The sequence below is a fragment of the Lissotriton vulgaris genome, chromosome 4_1 (genome assembly GCF_964263255.1).
Source record: "Lissotriton vulgaris chromosome 4_1, aLisVul1.2, whole genome shotgun sequence".
Taxonomy (NCBI): domain Eukaryota; kingdom Metazoa; phylum Chordata; class Amphibia; order Caudata; family Salamandridae; genus Lissotriton; species Lissotriton vulgaris.
The window spans coordinates 1,657,289,095-1,657,305,963 of record NC_141691.1 but is presented as its reverse complement, the minus strand read 5'-3'; the positions used below and the strand labels follow the sequence as shown (position 1 = coordinate 1,657,305,963).

At 45.2% G+C, this 16,869-nt stretch overlaps 1 protein-coding gene across 1 annotated transcript in view; it reads left to right on the top strand.

Annotated features, from left to right (window-relative positions):
* Positions 1–16,869, top strand: part of ZNF704 (zinc finger protein 704) — a 580,699-nt gene that overhangs the window by 448,321 nt on the left and 115,509 nt on the right. The gene's annotated exons all lie outside the window — the stretch shown is intronic.

Genomic DNA, 16,869 nt, shown 5'->3' with positions numbered 1-16,869 from the left:
TGCATGTTTAGAGAAAAGACTGTATACACTGCACAGGGCTGTCCAAAACAGTGGTCCTCAATTTAGGGCACCTGGAATGCTTACAGAGGAGATATATGTGAGGCACCTTTGGTACCAGCAGATGACGAGGACCTATCTCCTTAAATCCAAACTATGGAACTGTCTGGCAATGTAATACTGAAATTTACTTCTTCCACAACAAGATCTCCACCATCTACAAGCACTTCAAACCCCAACCTGATGCCTTCGACATCCACATCCTCCTCACTCCCACAGACAGTAACTCCGACCAACCGATCTCTGCTTGGGACCAGCTCACTACACAGAGCACTACAGCTAATATGCACTCCGTCCACTCAGGAGCACCCACGAACTACCGGCCCATCTCTCTGCTCTCCTTTCTCGGCAAAGTCCTCAAAAAGGCCTTCAACCACTAACTCGCAGAATTCCTGGAGAAAGAAAATTTAATGGACTCATCCCAATCTGGATTCCGTTCAAACTCCAGCACCGAAACCACCCTGATCGCAGCCACCAATGACATCAGAACCCTCCGAGACCAGGGAGAAGTGGCTGCCCTGATCCTCCTCAACCTCTCAGCAGCCTTTGACACTGTGTCCCACCCCACTTTGATCAAGAGGCTTCATCAGATTGGAATCCAAGAGGATGCAATCAAATGGTTTGCATCCTTTCTCACCAGAATAACCCAGAGAATCCGCCTACCTCCTTTCACCTTGGAACCCAAGAGCATCATCTGCCATGTCCCTCAAGGTTCATCACTCAGCCCTACTCTGTTCAAGACTACATAACCCCCCTGGCCAACATCGTCAGAACTCATGGCTTGGACATCATTTCCTATGCAGATGACACCCAGCTCATACTCTCTCGGAAGACCCATTCACCACGAGTACCAACTTCCACGTGCGCATGACCCGTGTTGATGACTGGATGCAGAGCGACTGCATCAAAGTCAACATGGATAAAACAGAAGTACTGATCTTCAGAAACCCAACCCCTCCCCATGGAACAACTCCTAGTGGCCTGCTGAACTAGGACCCTCACCCCCTCCAAAGTACCATACCCGGAACCTCAGCATCATCCTGGACAGAAAACTCACCATGAGAAATCAGATCAATGCAACCTCAAGTTCAGAAAGATCTTCGAATGGCTCCTAATCAGCACCAGATGTACCATCACTCAATCCCTCGTCAGTACCCACCTGGATCACAGCAACATACTCTACGTAGTATTTCCCACACACTTCCTGGTGAGACAGCAGACCATACAGAACTCAGCGACCAGACTCATCCTCGACATCCCCAAACAGACTCACATCACCCAACTCCTCAAGAAACTCCACTGGCTCCCTGTCCACAACAGATGTCAATTCAAGATGTTGGTACACGCCTACAAAGCCCTGCACAATCAAGGACCATCATACATCAACCACTGCCTGAGCTTTCACCAACCCTCCAGACACCTGTGCTCCACCTCCCTTGCCTACCCCCCGCATCTGCCGACAAAACTGTGGAGGACGCTTCGTCTTCTACCTTGCCGCAAATTACAAGAACAGCCTCCACCTCCTGACCTCCCCTCTCTTCAGGAATTCAGAAAGGGACTCAAGTTCTGGCTGTTCAACTGATTCTACCGGAGCAGCAAGGTTCTCAGCGCCTGGACACCCTTGTGGATGATAAGCAGCGCTCTCAAAATCCAAAGCGATTGATGACCCAAGCCTCACATTTTTCAGGGCCCCGTGCACCAGCTGCTGAATTTAGTAATCTAAGCCCGTCATCTGTGCCTGATTTGTAAAAAAGTAAGTGCCAGGTCCTTTCGCAGGGGGCCTCTGCAGCTAGTACTACCCATCACCCCTGCCTGCACCGTCAGTGACAGTACAAACATAACCACAAACCACTACACTCCTACAAGTGCGACAATTCAGACTATTCCAGGCCTCCTAACGGTATGAGAGTGGCAAGGGTAGCAGGTATTGTTAATTTTGAATGTGTATTGAACGATTGAAAAGCTGTTGTTGTGCTCATCTCAAAATTAGACAAGCAGCGCACCATGTGGCAGACTATCATAAAAGCGAGTGTTGAGAATTAAGTGCCGGTGCTGAACACCGGAAACCACTGACTCAAATTAAGCAATGCCTGCCATTCATACTTAGGGAGTGTACATTGACATATTACTAGATGGCACCAGATGTTATGTTTTCTCTTTCCCTAAAGATTGTGTTTATACTTTTAATCGGGTGCTTAAGGCACCTGGCAAAATCATTCAGCCCAACATCAATCCTCTTTCTTTCTTTTTTAACAACATGTTTATTATTTTTAACATATTAAAAACCTTCAAGTTAATTACAAATATTGATACTTCCAAGGACTATGCACAGTTTCTATTGGTATGCACCTGGTCTCCCCTCCGGCAATCCTCTGTCCTGCCCAACAGATTATTCGAGGCTAATAGCCCCTAATACAGTCTACCTTACATCTTGGCATTCAGTGTCTGTGATCTTGCAAGTACTTCTCACTACAAGGCAATAATGCAGCTAGTTGTTAAACTCTATCACTTCATATCACGGGCACAAGTAAATAGTTAGTACTTGTAATGTTCTAAGGTATGCACATGCCATTTAGGGCCAGTAGTTTTCTCAGGAACGTTAGGACAATTCAGATGCTATGTGTAGGTGGGCTGTAATTCAAAGATTTTCATTATTTGGAAAACTAATTAACCCCCACCTCATTATTGGGCCACATTAATTTCTCTAAAAGTATGGGTCTTTGACTCTTCCACATGAAAGAGTGGCGAACAATTGAATAGTGGTGATGTCTTAAATTTGAATACATACCTGTATGGTTTAAACTAAATATAGTACTCTTAGTAGAATGCTCTTTTTAATGCTACTGTTAAACCTAGCCATGGTATAAACAAAGGCCGCCAGAATTGGAGATCTTTTTCAATATCTCCCCAAAGTTGTAGATAATTTCCTTTATAAAATCCATGCATAATTGGAGTAATAGACGTAACAGGTAATTCATTTTCCCCTTTGCCCATTTGAAAGGGTTGATTCTTTCTAATCTTTCTTGAGAAGCAGTATTTCAATTATTGTTGAAATGGAATTTTCTGAATTCCCTAGCGTTAGTGATACATCATCAGTAAATAAATACATTTTATGAGAGAGTCCACCAAAATTAGACCCTTTAAACCCCATGACTGACTGATTTGTGCCAAGGGTTCCATCAACAGAACTCTAGTGACAAAATGGGTTGCGTATCATCCGCATAGTTCACCAAATTGATTTTCTATGATTTAATAATTGGAATCAATGGGTTCATATATATATATTGAATAGAATCTGACTGGGACACCATGCTGAATGGTACCATACTTAGATAGAAAGGGGGGGTAAGGCCATCGCCCACAGATCATCTGCCTCTCTGTCCCTCAAAGAGCCACCTTCTATCTCGTCCACCTGATCTACTTCAAGACCATTGATTATTTTAGTAATCTTCTCATCAAAAAAAGTCGCTGGACCATTACATAGGTCTTGAGTCGTGATGAACTTATAATTTATACAGTTGGGCTTAGAAATGTCATTTACTATTCTAAATACGCTTCTAGCTTTGTTAGACGCCTCTAAAATGGTGTTGGCATAATACTCGGCTTTCACTTAGGCGATTTCCCCTTTATAATTACCCAATGTTACCTTGAAGGCTATTTTATCATCCTCCTCATAACATTTTCCCCACTTTCTTTCTGTTTGTTTGCAGCCCTTCCCTATTTTTTTTACTTCTCATTATACAAAGGCACTGACGACTTATGCTTATTTTTTAGTTTTTCATCGTAATAATCTGATAAAGGGTGTTGGTAATCTGATTACAGAATTTCAAATAGTTTTCCTCCACTGATTTACTTCCATCAACGGCGTCTTTGTCAGTGAATACTGGGGATTGTTTTGCTATATATAGCAGTTTGTTCCATTTCCTGCTGTGACGATTTTCTCCCATGGCAGCAGTGTATTTACTCTTTCTGGGGTCGAACCCTGAGAATGTAATAAGGAAATGATCAGTCCAGCATAGAGGTAGAATGTCTTTCACTTCAGCCACATTATTCTCTGAAAAATGTAAGTCTAAAATATAGCCACCCTGGTGTGTCGGTTCCATCACCAACTGGTGCAAATTGAAATTTTCACAAGATTGAACAAGATCTTTAAACGCTGGTCCTGAATTCCTATTTGTCCATAGATTGAAAGCCCCCACCATAATCATTCTAGAATGAGTAAGTGACATATTGTAAAGAATGACACTGAATGTCTGTTGTTGAGGGCTAGCTGGACCAGTGAGGGCATTGGGGAGCCCCAGGAGAATGTATGCAGGGAACTGGGGAAGTTCAGTATTAAAGGCGCCATGGATGTCGTCCAGAACCACCTCCCAGAATCTCGTTAGCTTGGCCAATTCCACAGGAGGTGTATCAGGGTCCCGGGGTTGCCTCACCAGCACTGGCCGTCGCATAGTGTGTTCCATTTTTGAATGCATGTAGAGGTGTAGTACCAGTATGAGCTAGTTTTGTATGCTGTTTTGTTGTGTCCTACGTTCTGTGCAGTGTGGTGTGTCCCATAAAATATATCTCCCCATTCTTTGTATCCCATCAGATCTGGCCAGGGGTCTTGTTGTGGGTTGTTTTCATCAAGTGGTGATAGATTTCTGATACGAGCATCTGGCCATCCTCTTTGAGGAACAGCCATTTTTCAAAGGGAGTCATAGGTCTGCTGGCTTTAGTATGAGTCTATGTGTTGAGCAGCCAGTGGGTCAGTTGAGTGTGGGTAAATATGTGTTCTTCTAGCAAGGAGTGTCTTGAGTTGTTGAAATGGAATCAGACCCTTGTGATGAAAGAGGCAACCAACTCGCTTGCAGCCACCTGCCAGCCAGTCCTTAGTAATAACTGGTGATAAGCGGGGGGGAAACTCCAGGTTTGCAAACAGAGGGGTCATAGAGGAAGGGAAGAATGAAAGCCCGGCCATCTCCACTACCTTATCCCATATTTTCAGTGTAGGTCTGGTGACCGGGGATGAGTAGAGACCCCAGGATGTGTGGACACGGGGAAGCCAGACCTCTCTCCAAATATGGGAACCTGCAACTGTTTCGTCCATAAAGACCCAGTGCTTTTCCGTCATTGGGCGATTCCACTCTATCAAGTATCTCAGCTGCGCAGCTTGGTAGTACCGCAAGACATTAGGTACTACTAAGTTTCCCTCTTCTTTAGTTTGTTGCAGCAGCTGTTTTCCCCAGCTTCGGATTCACTGAAATAGAGGCCTGCAGCATTGAGTCTGTTGGAAAAGGAATTAAAAAGGCAAGTCAAAAGGGGAGCCAATTCCCTACAAAACGTCTTATAAAAGATGGCACTGAGCCCATCCGGGCCAGGCGATTTCATTGGCTTAAGCCTTGCAATCACCAAAATCACTTCATCTATTCTGATATGTTGGTCGAGTTACTCTGATTCAGCGGGTGGGAGAGCGTAATTGCTGAAGACTGTGAGGAGGCCTCGGGGTCCAAAATTAAAGTGGGGCCCCCGCCTATAGTTCAGCATAGAATGCCCAGAATATGGCCGCGATAGCTGAGGCATCAGACACCGCTGTGCTGGTGCGCGGTTGTATAGCCTTGACAGTATTCGCATGTTGATTGCAACGCAGACAGTGTACTAGCATCTGCCCCCTTTGTTAGTTCCTACATAAAATTTTTGTTTAAGGCGCAGTATCACGTATTCGGCCCGATCTAGGTCAAGACATTTAAGTTGTAATTTCTCCTGTTCTAGTTTACACCAGATTCTAGGATCCCTGTACGCTTGTGGATGGTCTCCAGTTCCAATATTGATTTCTCCAGTTCCTCTGAGGTTCCGTGATTCTGAACCCGTTCAATAAAAAAATGACGAGTGCGGCATGTACGAGTGTTTTCGTCATAATCGATCTATCGAAACACCATGTATTCAGGCATTTCGTTTGAACCTACGGGTTCCATTTTGTGTGCGGCAGCCATTTTGTGGTTGCTCTCACATAGGCCGATGACTACGGCCGAACGAGTCCTTGGGAAACGTACACCTTCAGCTGACTTTTGTGTGACCTGGACGAGCTGACTCCCTTGCCCGAGGCTGACCTAGTTGAGCCAGTTCCTTGTTAGGCAGCTGGTCAGATAGAGATCAAAGAGCAGGACATTGCTGAGTTTATGGTACACGCACACACCCTTCTATCTTGCTTCTCATCTGTTTCTGTTCCTTCCTTTATGGCTTAATTTATGATTTGGGTTGAGGTCCTTTTTTTATGGGTTTGTCCGGCCTGTCCGAGCAGGAATGTTGGATTTTGCCTTGTCACTTCTGGTGGGCAGGACAACGGAAAGTGGGTTTGTCGTCATGCAATACCTTTTGAATGTCACCGTGTGATTGGTCAGTTTGTAAGTAATTGATGCTAGCCAGGATTGGGATTTTTAGCATAAAAGACGATGTCTCCCTCTATGAATGTGTGCAGTCTCTAGCGAACCACCTGTGTTGTGCTTCGTAGACCTCTGTTCCTGGTTGCAGCCAATAAATTTGGTCTTTGACGTCACCGAGAAGTATCCCGTGTCTCTGTATTCCAAGACAGGTGAACCCGAAGATATCGGGCGCTTCTCCTGGCGCCACTGGGTTCTAAAACCCGGTTCTTCAGTGGGGCGACTTCAGCAGTACCGGTCCAAGCCTGAAGATAGTGAGGAGCTTCGTGTGAAAATTCTGGAGGAAGGCCTGCCACTTCATCGACCCCTGTATGTCGTCGTGGTCCGAAAGTCTTTGCTGCGAGGTTCCCCGCTTTCCGACGGCTACGAAGGACTGCTGCCCTGACTGTCGCCCTGTCTTGGAGCCATTAGACGATTTGTAAAGCGAGACGATAGACGGGTCTTCTGGCGACGTCATCGATATTTCAGTTAAGTATGAGTGGAGCGTCTCCCAGTCCTTAGTTTTGTTTTGGGTATCCCCTTGGGATCTTTGATTTGGGACTTGCAAGCCCCAAAGCAGAGGGACTCGTGTATTCGCGAGGTTATCGTATTTCGATATTCTCTTGAAGTTTGAAGCTAGACTAATGAGCGAAGATGCCTGGTCTTAGCAGACTTGGAAAGATATTTTGTTGTGGTTGTAATAGGGATTCCCGATTGGAGGACTCGTGTCCGGTTCCTCCGATTGGAACTCCGACCTATGAGCTCTATTTAAAATATGGCGTGGGCCCTGTCTCGTATAATGAAGTATGGATTAGATATACTAGGAAGGACGGTGTCCTAAAGTGGCCCCAATATGGTAGTTACGACACGGAGATTCTAGACAATCTAGAAGTCAAACTGTTTAAGAAGAAAGCCAGGCCGGCGATGTTTGACTCTTTCCGCCTATGGCGAAAGGAAGCCAAACAGAAAGAAATTAAGTTAGTGAAGAGAAATAAGAGAGAAAGAGGTATGTCAATGGTACAAGCTGCTATACAGTTTAGGGATAACGAAGAAGAACAAGAAAGTGAACAGTTGCTTAGGCAACGTAAACTGGCGATAGATAAGTGTTATCCAGCTTTGCCATCTCAGCAGCAAGATGCAAAGAAGGACCTTGAGAAAGATCCTTTGATGTCACATCTATTGAGTTTGCCACCCCCTTATGTGCAGAGTGCCACAGCACCTCTGCCGCCTATGGTTGCGCAACCTCCGGTTGCTTTGCCACCTGTTGTTCCACAGCATCCAGCTCCTCTTCAGTTGGCTCCTATTCCTTTGGCGCAGCCTACTCAAGGGCCGCCGACTTTGTTACCTGCTTCGTCTCCTACTCCTACGCCTATATTGTCTATCCCTTCTGCTACTGCTCCTATGCATACTTTGTCTCATCCTCTTTTTCCTCCTGTTCTTTCGTCTACTGTTCGACAAAGAATGACCGATACTGTTGCTGGTCTCTTTTCTCCTGTACAGTCCGAGTTTGCGAATGGAACTATAGTGGGTGTTGACGTTGAGAGAGCAGTTGCGACATTGTTGTCATTTAGAAGTGAGTCTCCTTCTCAGGCGTTGTTTGAGCCTGATTCTTCACTTAGGAGAAAGGCGCGACAATATCCGATGAGAGAGGTTCCTCCAGTTTGGAGAGCGGGAGATCCAAATGCTGTTCCAGTTGTTCCGCCTCATTTTCAGCGTGTTTGGGTACATGTTCCATGGAAGCGTGCTGAAGTTTTAGCCCTTAAACAGACTTTGCCTGATCCACGTAAAAATCCTGCAGGGTACTATAAGGAATTATCTCAGACTGCAGATTCATGCACTATGAATTTAGCCGACATAGACATGTTGTTTGGTAATGTAGTTCCACAGCCTTTATGGGGACTGATTCGTCATTCGGATCATGTGCAAGAGTTAGGTGATACATGGGCTAATATTGGTGCCTCAGATGGCCGACAAGTTGGTGGTGCTAAACCTGAGCAACTAGTTGCAGAACTCCCTGGTAGGATTATTAATTACATGAAGACTTTGATGCCTGCTATGCGTGTCAACTGGGATAAATTGTCTACGTGTAAGCAGAAGAAAGATGAAAGCGTGTCTGACTTTTTCACTAGGTTCGAAGAGACGTTTATCGACCATAGTGGTCAGGAAATGAGTACAGAAGGTGGTCACCGGTTGTTCGTTGATAAGTTCGTGCATAATTTGCTTCCAAAGTTGTGCAATAAGTTGAAGGATTCTGAGAGTGCTTGGGCTGTGTCTTCGTCAGCACAGATTTTGGCTACTGCACAGTACTACGAAAATAGGGATAAGGACGAGAAAGATAGAGCCGACAAGAAGACTACAGAGTTAAAGACGAAGGTTCTTTTACAGCAAGCGTATTTGCCTCGTAATAATCAATGCGATTATCAGAAACCTCAGCAGTATCAGAGAAACTTGCAAAGGTTCGAGTCTTCTCAACAGCGTTTTCCTGTAGGCCCTAATCAGTGTGCGTATTGTAAGGAAGAGGGTCATTTCAAGAGTAGTTGTCCGGTTCTGTTACAGCGCACGGATGGTGCTTCTGGTGTGAGAGGTTGAGGGGTTCAGCAAGCTCCTAGAGGTAGAGGTCGTGGTCAGAATGCGCGTCCCTTGCCTCCACAGAATTCAATGAATAGCTTTGATCAGCAGAATAGTGCGTCTGGTAGGACGGCTCAGTACTATACGGACAATTATTACGTCGAAGGTGAGTGTATGGATGGTAATGATTGTTAGGACAGCCATAGACAAAGAGAGGGAGTTGTTTCAGTTCCGATAGATCAGAGTGGACCTTATGTTGAAGTGATTGCATCAGGTGTGTCAGAACCTTTTTTGTTGGATACTGGTGCTGCGAAGAGTTCTATTATGCACTCTAAACTCCCCGGCGCACCTTTGTCTGGCTTAATGAATGTTTCAGTAGGTTTTTCTGGCACCCCGGTTAGTAATACAATTTCTACTCCTTTGTCTATTTCTGTTGGACCTTGTGAATTCGAAGCACCCCTTATTCTGACGACAGGTTGTGGTGAGAACTTGTTGGGATTAGACTTATTGAAGAGATTCCGTCGTTCCATCACCCTCTACTCACAATTCCGCAAGTGCCTTAAAACCCACTTATTCACAAAGTCCTTTGAATAAATGCCCCCTCTGCCCTCCCTGCTTTTAACCTCAGTCCCCGTTAGTTATAGCGCCAAGAAACCGCTGGTATACGTGCGCTCTAAAAATACTTTCAAACTCAAACTCAGATTATATGCGACGCTACATTGTTCTCCTTCAGGAGTACAGCTTACATTGGGTAAGAGAGTGATCTCTCCGATGTATTTATCTAAAGATCGTCTTCCAGCTGAATTGTCTTCTCGCCCTGATTCTCTTTGGGCTACTGGTCCTAATGATGTGGGTCTCTTGGAGATCCTGCCATATGTTGTGACGCTGAAAGCGAATGCTATATTGCCACGTATTCCCCAATATCGGATTTCCAGTGATGGTGAAAGAGCACTTCTGGCGATCATCTATGATCTGATTGAGGAAGGTGTGGTTGAGGAAACGAGAGGTAATGTGTGCAATAGTCCGGTTTTGCCTGTTCTGAAGAGAACTGATTCTTCGCAACCTCCTGTATATAGGTTTGTGATTGATCTCCGCGAGGTGAATAAGATTGTTGTTCCACAATTTCCTGTTGTGCCAGATATCACCGCTTTATTGACTTTGATTCCGGCTTCAGCCACGTGGTTTTCGGTGATTGACTTGAAGAATGCTTTCTTCAGCATCCCGATTGCCATGGAGAGTAGGGATATTTATGGCTTCTCTTTAGGAGGCCGAAGTTTCCGGTTTAGGCGCGCTCCTCAAGGCTATTGTGAGAGTCCATCTATCTATAGTCAGGCTTTGAAAACACAGCTTGATTCGAATGTTTTACCTGATGGTGCTGCCCTTATTCAGTATGTCGATGATTTGTTAGTTGCTGCCGATAACAAAGAGATTTGTAAAGAGGCTACTTTGTCGTTGTTGCGTCATTTGTCTGATTTCCATCACAAAGTGTCACTTTCGAAGTTGCGATATTGTCGACAAGAAGTAACCTACTTAGGTCACCTCTTATCGAAGGAGGGAAGAAGGTTGACCCCAGAAAGAATTCAAGCTATTGCGAAAATGAGTGTGCCTACGACACAGAGAGAAGTACGTGCTTTTCTGGGTATTACGTCGTATTGTAGACAGTGGATCCCTAATTTTTCTTTGCTTGCGAAACCTTTGATAGCTCTTACTGTTAAGGATACTCCAAATCCTATTCCTTGGACTGACGAATGTCAGAAGAGCTTTAAAGAATTACGAGATGCGTTGTGTTCGGCTCCTGTGTTGGGTACTCCCGACTACAGTAAGCCTTTTACACTCTATGTCCACGAGAGAGAGGGATTTGCATTGTCAGTTTTGACACAGCAGTTCGGCAATAAGCAGCGTCCATTTGCGTATTTTTCATCGACTTTGGATCCGGTAGCTAGAGCATTGCCGAGTTGTTTGAGAGCTACAGCAGCAGCGGCTGTCTCGATTCGACAGTCTGCTGGTTTGGTGATGGATAATACATTGATTGTGATGGTTCCACATGCAGTGGATACCTTGTTGAATCGCACCAAGACACAGCACTTAACTAGTGCTCGGTTGTCAGGTTACGAATTGACACTCTTAGCGAGTCATGTGCATATAAAGAGATACAACACGTTGAATCCAGCTACGTTGTTGCCGATTTCAGTTGAGACAGATGTTGTTGAACAGCATGATTGCTTCCTTAGGTCAGAGGAAGAAACAAAAGGGAGGATAGACCTTAGGGACACTCCTCTTCCAGAATGTGATGGTACCTTATGGGTTGATGGTTTGTGCTTTAAGCTTCCGAATGGTGATACGACTGCGGCATATGCTGTTACGACTTTGCATACGATTGTTGAAACTGCACGTATCCCACATAATTCAGCACAAGCAGCAGAGTTGATTGCATTGACAAGAGCGTGTGTGTTGTCGAAAGAGAAACGAGTGACTGTGTACACCGATAGCCAGTACGCGTTTGGTGTGGCTCATAGTTTTGGACGTTTGTGGAAAGAGCGTAGGTTCCTGACTTCGCATGGAACTAAGATTCAGCATGGTCAGTTGGTGAATGAACTTCTTGAATCTCTTACTTTTCCGTTGCAAGTTGTGATCGTAAAATGCAGTGCGCATAAGAAAGTTACTGATGATGTTGGTCATGGTAATGCATTTGCAGACGAAGTCGCGAAAGAAACTACGAGAGATGTGATGAGTCGAATGTATGTTGCGGGTCCGGCGAGATGGGTTCCGGATAGAAGTATGTGTGAAGATACGATTGAGAGTGTGAAGTCCATTCAAGCTGAAGCTACAGAGAAAGAGTTGAATGAATGGAGAGAAAGTAAGGGTAAATTGGATTTGAATGGTTGTTGGATTGAGTTGTCAGAGCATCAGCGATGGTTGTTACCCGATGCATATGTGCTTCCAGTGGTTACGATGGCTCATGGAATGGCTCCTATCAGTGTGAAAAGGATTTGCAAGTTGTTAGCTCCAGTATGGCAGAATGCAGGAATCCCTAAGTGTGCAGAGAATCTGGTTAAGAACTGTATGGTTTGTTTGATGTACAATCCTGGTAAGGAAACTCCAACTCCAGCTGGTCATTTTGCTCCTCCAACGTATCCATTTGAGGTTTTGCAGCTAGATTTCATCCACATGGAGAGGTGCAACAATTTAAAGTACGTGCTCGTTGTTGTTTGTGCCTTTTCTAGATGGGTGGAAGCACACCCTTTGAAAGATAACACTGCCTTGTCCACAGCTAAAGCCCATATTAAGGAATTCTTCCCGGGATTTGGTTTGCCGAGAATGGTCTGGAGTGACAATCGGAGTGAATTTGTGGGTCAAGTGATGAAGAGAGTGTGTGATGGTTTAGGAATAAGGCAGAAATTTCACGCTGCAAATCACCCCCAATCAGCTGGTCTAGTTGAATGCTATAATGGCACCCTTAAGCTAAAACTAGCCAAGATTCAGGCGAGCTCTGGTTTACAATGGCCAGATGCCTTGTGTCCACAGAAGCCCTTCTGTCCACAAGAATGACTGTGCATTCACGAATGAGACTTAGTCCGTATGAGGTTGTGCTTGGTCGCCAGGCAAATATTTGGGGACTGCCGCGGCCGACAAAATTTAGCGAGATAGAACACCCTGTATTGCTTGAGTACGAATTGACGGCTAAATTGCGTGTTTTACACCAACAGGTTCATGATACCTTGCCAAAAGCATCTGAAGATCCAGGACACGCTATCGAACCTGGCTCCTGGATCCTGATAAAAAACTTCCAGCGGACCAAGAACTAGCAGCCCCACTGGATTGGTCCCTACTTGGTGCTTTTGTCCACGCATTCAGCAGCGAGAGTGCGCGGTAAAAAGAACTGTGTCCACGGCGTACATTGTAAGAGGGCCCTTTGCCTCTGCCGTACGACCGGTGGGTCCAGGAAGGTATTCCAGACTCTGAAACTGAAACCGTGCCTCGTTTACTGCCCTTTAGCGATGCACGTCTGATTGGAACGAACACTGAGCAAGAGAGCGACGATCTTCTTCAAGAAGCTGTGCCTCCGTCAATTCGTTTGGACACTTCCGAACCTGAACTTTTGTTTCGAGATCAGACATTGCCTGGCAAAGGCCATTATAATTTGCGACCAAGAGTCATGGGACAAATAAACAAATAAATTCTTTCTTTGCTATTTTTTAAGGTTAAGCTCTCCTCTGAGAAACTGTTTTGATCGATTTTTGTTTTTTGAACCGCCATCCGGGTTCAGCTGTAAGGTCGCGGTGTCAAGTCTTTGGAGTGCAAGCTGAAGACATTAGGTCGACGGTTCTGGTTCTGGTTGGTCTAAGGGCGTACCCTGGACTGACAGACGCATTCCTTAGCGCGGGACACCCTACCGCCGCGAACAGCACGATTAGAGGATGGAGTTTTTCGAGATGGAGAGACCTGTTGAACGAATGAGCTTCAAGAGCAAAATATGTACTGTCATGAGCAGAAAACGTTTTTTAATATTATGTTTGTTTATGTTGTTTAGCTTAATGATGTTCTTAATTGGATATGTGACATTCTCTTTTCAAGTAACGTTTGTGCCCACTATGCAACCTATGCCTCCTCCTACTGTTTCTTCACATTCTTTTCACCCTCTGCCCGAACATGAAACTGTTAGAAGACTGGAATTTGCTAATAATTCCTTTGTTCAGCTTCTGCACCAACACCAGCTAGTAGTGAACATGACTAATTGTTGGATGTGTGGAGTTATGCCCCATACTACTGATAAAGGTATTCCTTACCTGGTTTTGCCTTTTAGCTACAATGGTTCTGTCTGGGCATACAGAACGATGTTTATCTATGCTCGTGAAGTCTACCCCCTACGTTCTGTGAAGGATAGTCCGAAGACTAGTGCTCTAGTCAAGGGTATAGTCGACATGATTAGAGGAATTAGTTCCTATGAGACTATCCCGAGATATGAGACACAGGCATATATTGGATGGAACGTGACTGGATATGGAGTTAGTCTGAGTGTTAACCAGCGAGCGAAAAGATCCCCTCCGATTTGGATAGTGCCCCATCAGGGTCATTATTGTCTGCAAGGTAATGGCAAGAATCCGAGAGCTCAGTTAGGGAAGAGCGTCTGTACTGAGACGTATGTTTTTGCGTCCCAGACTTCCCCACCGTTTCTAGCAGCTAAGGGTACCTATTTCATCTGTTACGATAGAGCGTATACATGGTTGCCCCCTGATTTCTCGGGCACATGTTTTGTCTCGTTCCTGTTGCCTCCTACGTATACAGCTGCGGCAGATTACCACAAGACGAGAGTTGCTAGAGGTATCTTCAGTAAGGAAGATACTGCAGGACAAGAATTAGGAGATTTCTTGAAGGGTTTTCTGCCATTTTGGGGACCTATGGCTAACAGCAGGAACATTCGACAGTTGAGGAGAGTGGTTGAGTCCACCATAGTCGAAACTGCTGGTGCCCTTAGTAATTTGACTGCTGAGCTACAGTTGGATCGCCTTATGACTCTTCAGAACAGAGTTGCGTTAGACGTCATACTTGCAGATAGAGGAGGGGTATGCAAATTGATTCAATCGAGCTGCTGCGTTTTCATTCCAGACAACGCTCCGACAGTTTTCCAAGCCATTTCCAAGCTACATAAGATCTCCGAGTCCGTACATGTGGACGAAGGAGATTGCTCATTAATGGGATGCTTTTGGGGATTGTTATCCACGTGGGGATGGAAGATTCTGATGGTCATTGCGATGATCTTAGCTATCCTTTTTCTGTTCTGTCTTTGTGTACAGTGAGCTCCTGCTATTTGTGGCCTTTGTGCTACAAGGAGACCTGTCCAGAGAGAGTTACTAAGTAATAGGATGATGCTACAGCAACATCTTGATGATCTGATGAATATACACCTGGATGCAGACTGACATGGGTTTAGGTTTATTGCCTATGTAAGGGCAAAAGGAGGGTCTGAGGTTCCGTGATTCTGAACCCGTTCAATAAAGGTCGTCGCATTGAGACGATTTTGGTATCAGCAGACCGCAAATGACGATAGCGGCATGTAAGAGTGTTTTCGTCATAATCGATCTATCGAAACACTATGTATTCAGGGATTTCGTTTGAACCTACGGGTTCCATTTTGTGTACGGCAGCCATTTTGTGGTTGCCCTCACATAGGCCGATGACTACTGCCGAACGAGTCCTTGGGACACGTACACCTTTAGCTGACTTTTGTGTGACCTGGACGAGCTGGCTCCCTTGCCCGAGGCTGACCTCGTTGAGCCAGTTCCTTGTTAGGCAGCTGGTCAGATAGAGATCAAAGAGCAGGACATTGCTGAGTTTATGGTACACGCACACACCCTTCTATCTTGCTTCTCATCTGTTTCTGTTCCTTCCTTTATGGCTTAATTTATGATTTGGGTTGAGGTCCTTTTTTTATGGGTTTGTCCGGCCTGTCTGAGCAGGAATGTTGGATTTTGCCTTGTCACTTCTGGTGGGCTGAACAACGGAAAGTGGGTTTGTTGTCATGCGATACCTTTTGAATGTCACCGTGTGATTGATCAGTTTGTAAGTTATTGATGCTAGCCAGGAATGTGATTTTTAGCATAAAAGACGATGTCTCGCTCTATGAATGTGTGTAGTCTCTAGAGAACCACCCGTGTTGTGCTTCGTAGACCTTTGTTCCTGGTTGCAGCCAATAAATTTGGTCTTTGACGTCACCGAGAAGTATCCCGTGTCTCTGTATTCTAAGACAGGTGAACCCGAAGACATCGGGCGTTTCCCCTGGCGCCGTGGGTTCTAAAACCCGGTTCTTCACCTCCCTCTTGTCTCTCCAGGTCTTATTGTTGTGGGCAGCTTTTGCTATGAAAGCTCCTCAGGCAACCAATTTGAGGGCTTCCCACATAGATGAGAGGGAGACCTTGCCCTTGTCATTAAGGGCCAGATAGTCGCCGATCATCTGCCTGATTTATAATACCACTTCAGGGGAGTAAAATAGCGTTTCACATAAGTGCCATGATGGGGGCTGGGTGGGATGAGATTTCAAAGTGAGTGTGATAGCTGCATGGTCAGATAGTGAGTGGGGTCAATGGAAGAGGTCGTTATCCGGTCCCAAGCCGAGGAGGAGACTAAGAAATGGTCTTAGCTAGCATAGGTTTTATGCGCTCCTGAGAAGAAAGTGTAGTCCTGTTCCTCTGGGTGTCGCAAATGCCAAATATTGTGTAACTCACAGTCAGTAACCAGGCAATACTTCCAAAGAAAAGGGTCTAACATGCCCAGACCTTTGCCCAGAGCGATCCTGACTCGCATCCATTACTATGTTGAGATCTCCTCCCACCAGATTTGCCTGATCAGGGGACTGAAGGACCTTAGCAAGTGCATCAATTATAAAGTCCTCCTGGTGTTCATTTGGGGCATACAGTGAGGCTATTGTGAGATGACATTTACCTATTTGCTCCCAGATAGCCATACAGCGACCCTTGATCTTGAGGCATCTACCTAAGACCACTCCAGTGAAGCGTTTAAAGAAAAGGATTGCCGCTCCCCCCTCTTTCCCTTTCCAGATACCAGAATTGTTGGGGGAATCTCTCAGTGTGCATTCTGTGTGTGTCTTGAGCGAGCAGGTGCGTTTCTTGAAGCAGGCATATATCCCCTTGTGAGTGTTCTAAAAAGGAGAGTATCGCTGACCTCTTATGGATAACACTTGTATGACATTAATTGTAAACCTTGACACTTTTTCAATTCTTGACTTCTGAACAGATGACAGCTATTTAGTGCTAACGTAGATTCAGCCTTTATTTATTATGCACACTATGTTACAATTACATGTGATGACCAATCTAGAATTATGGAA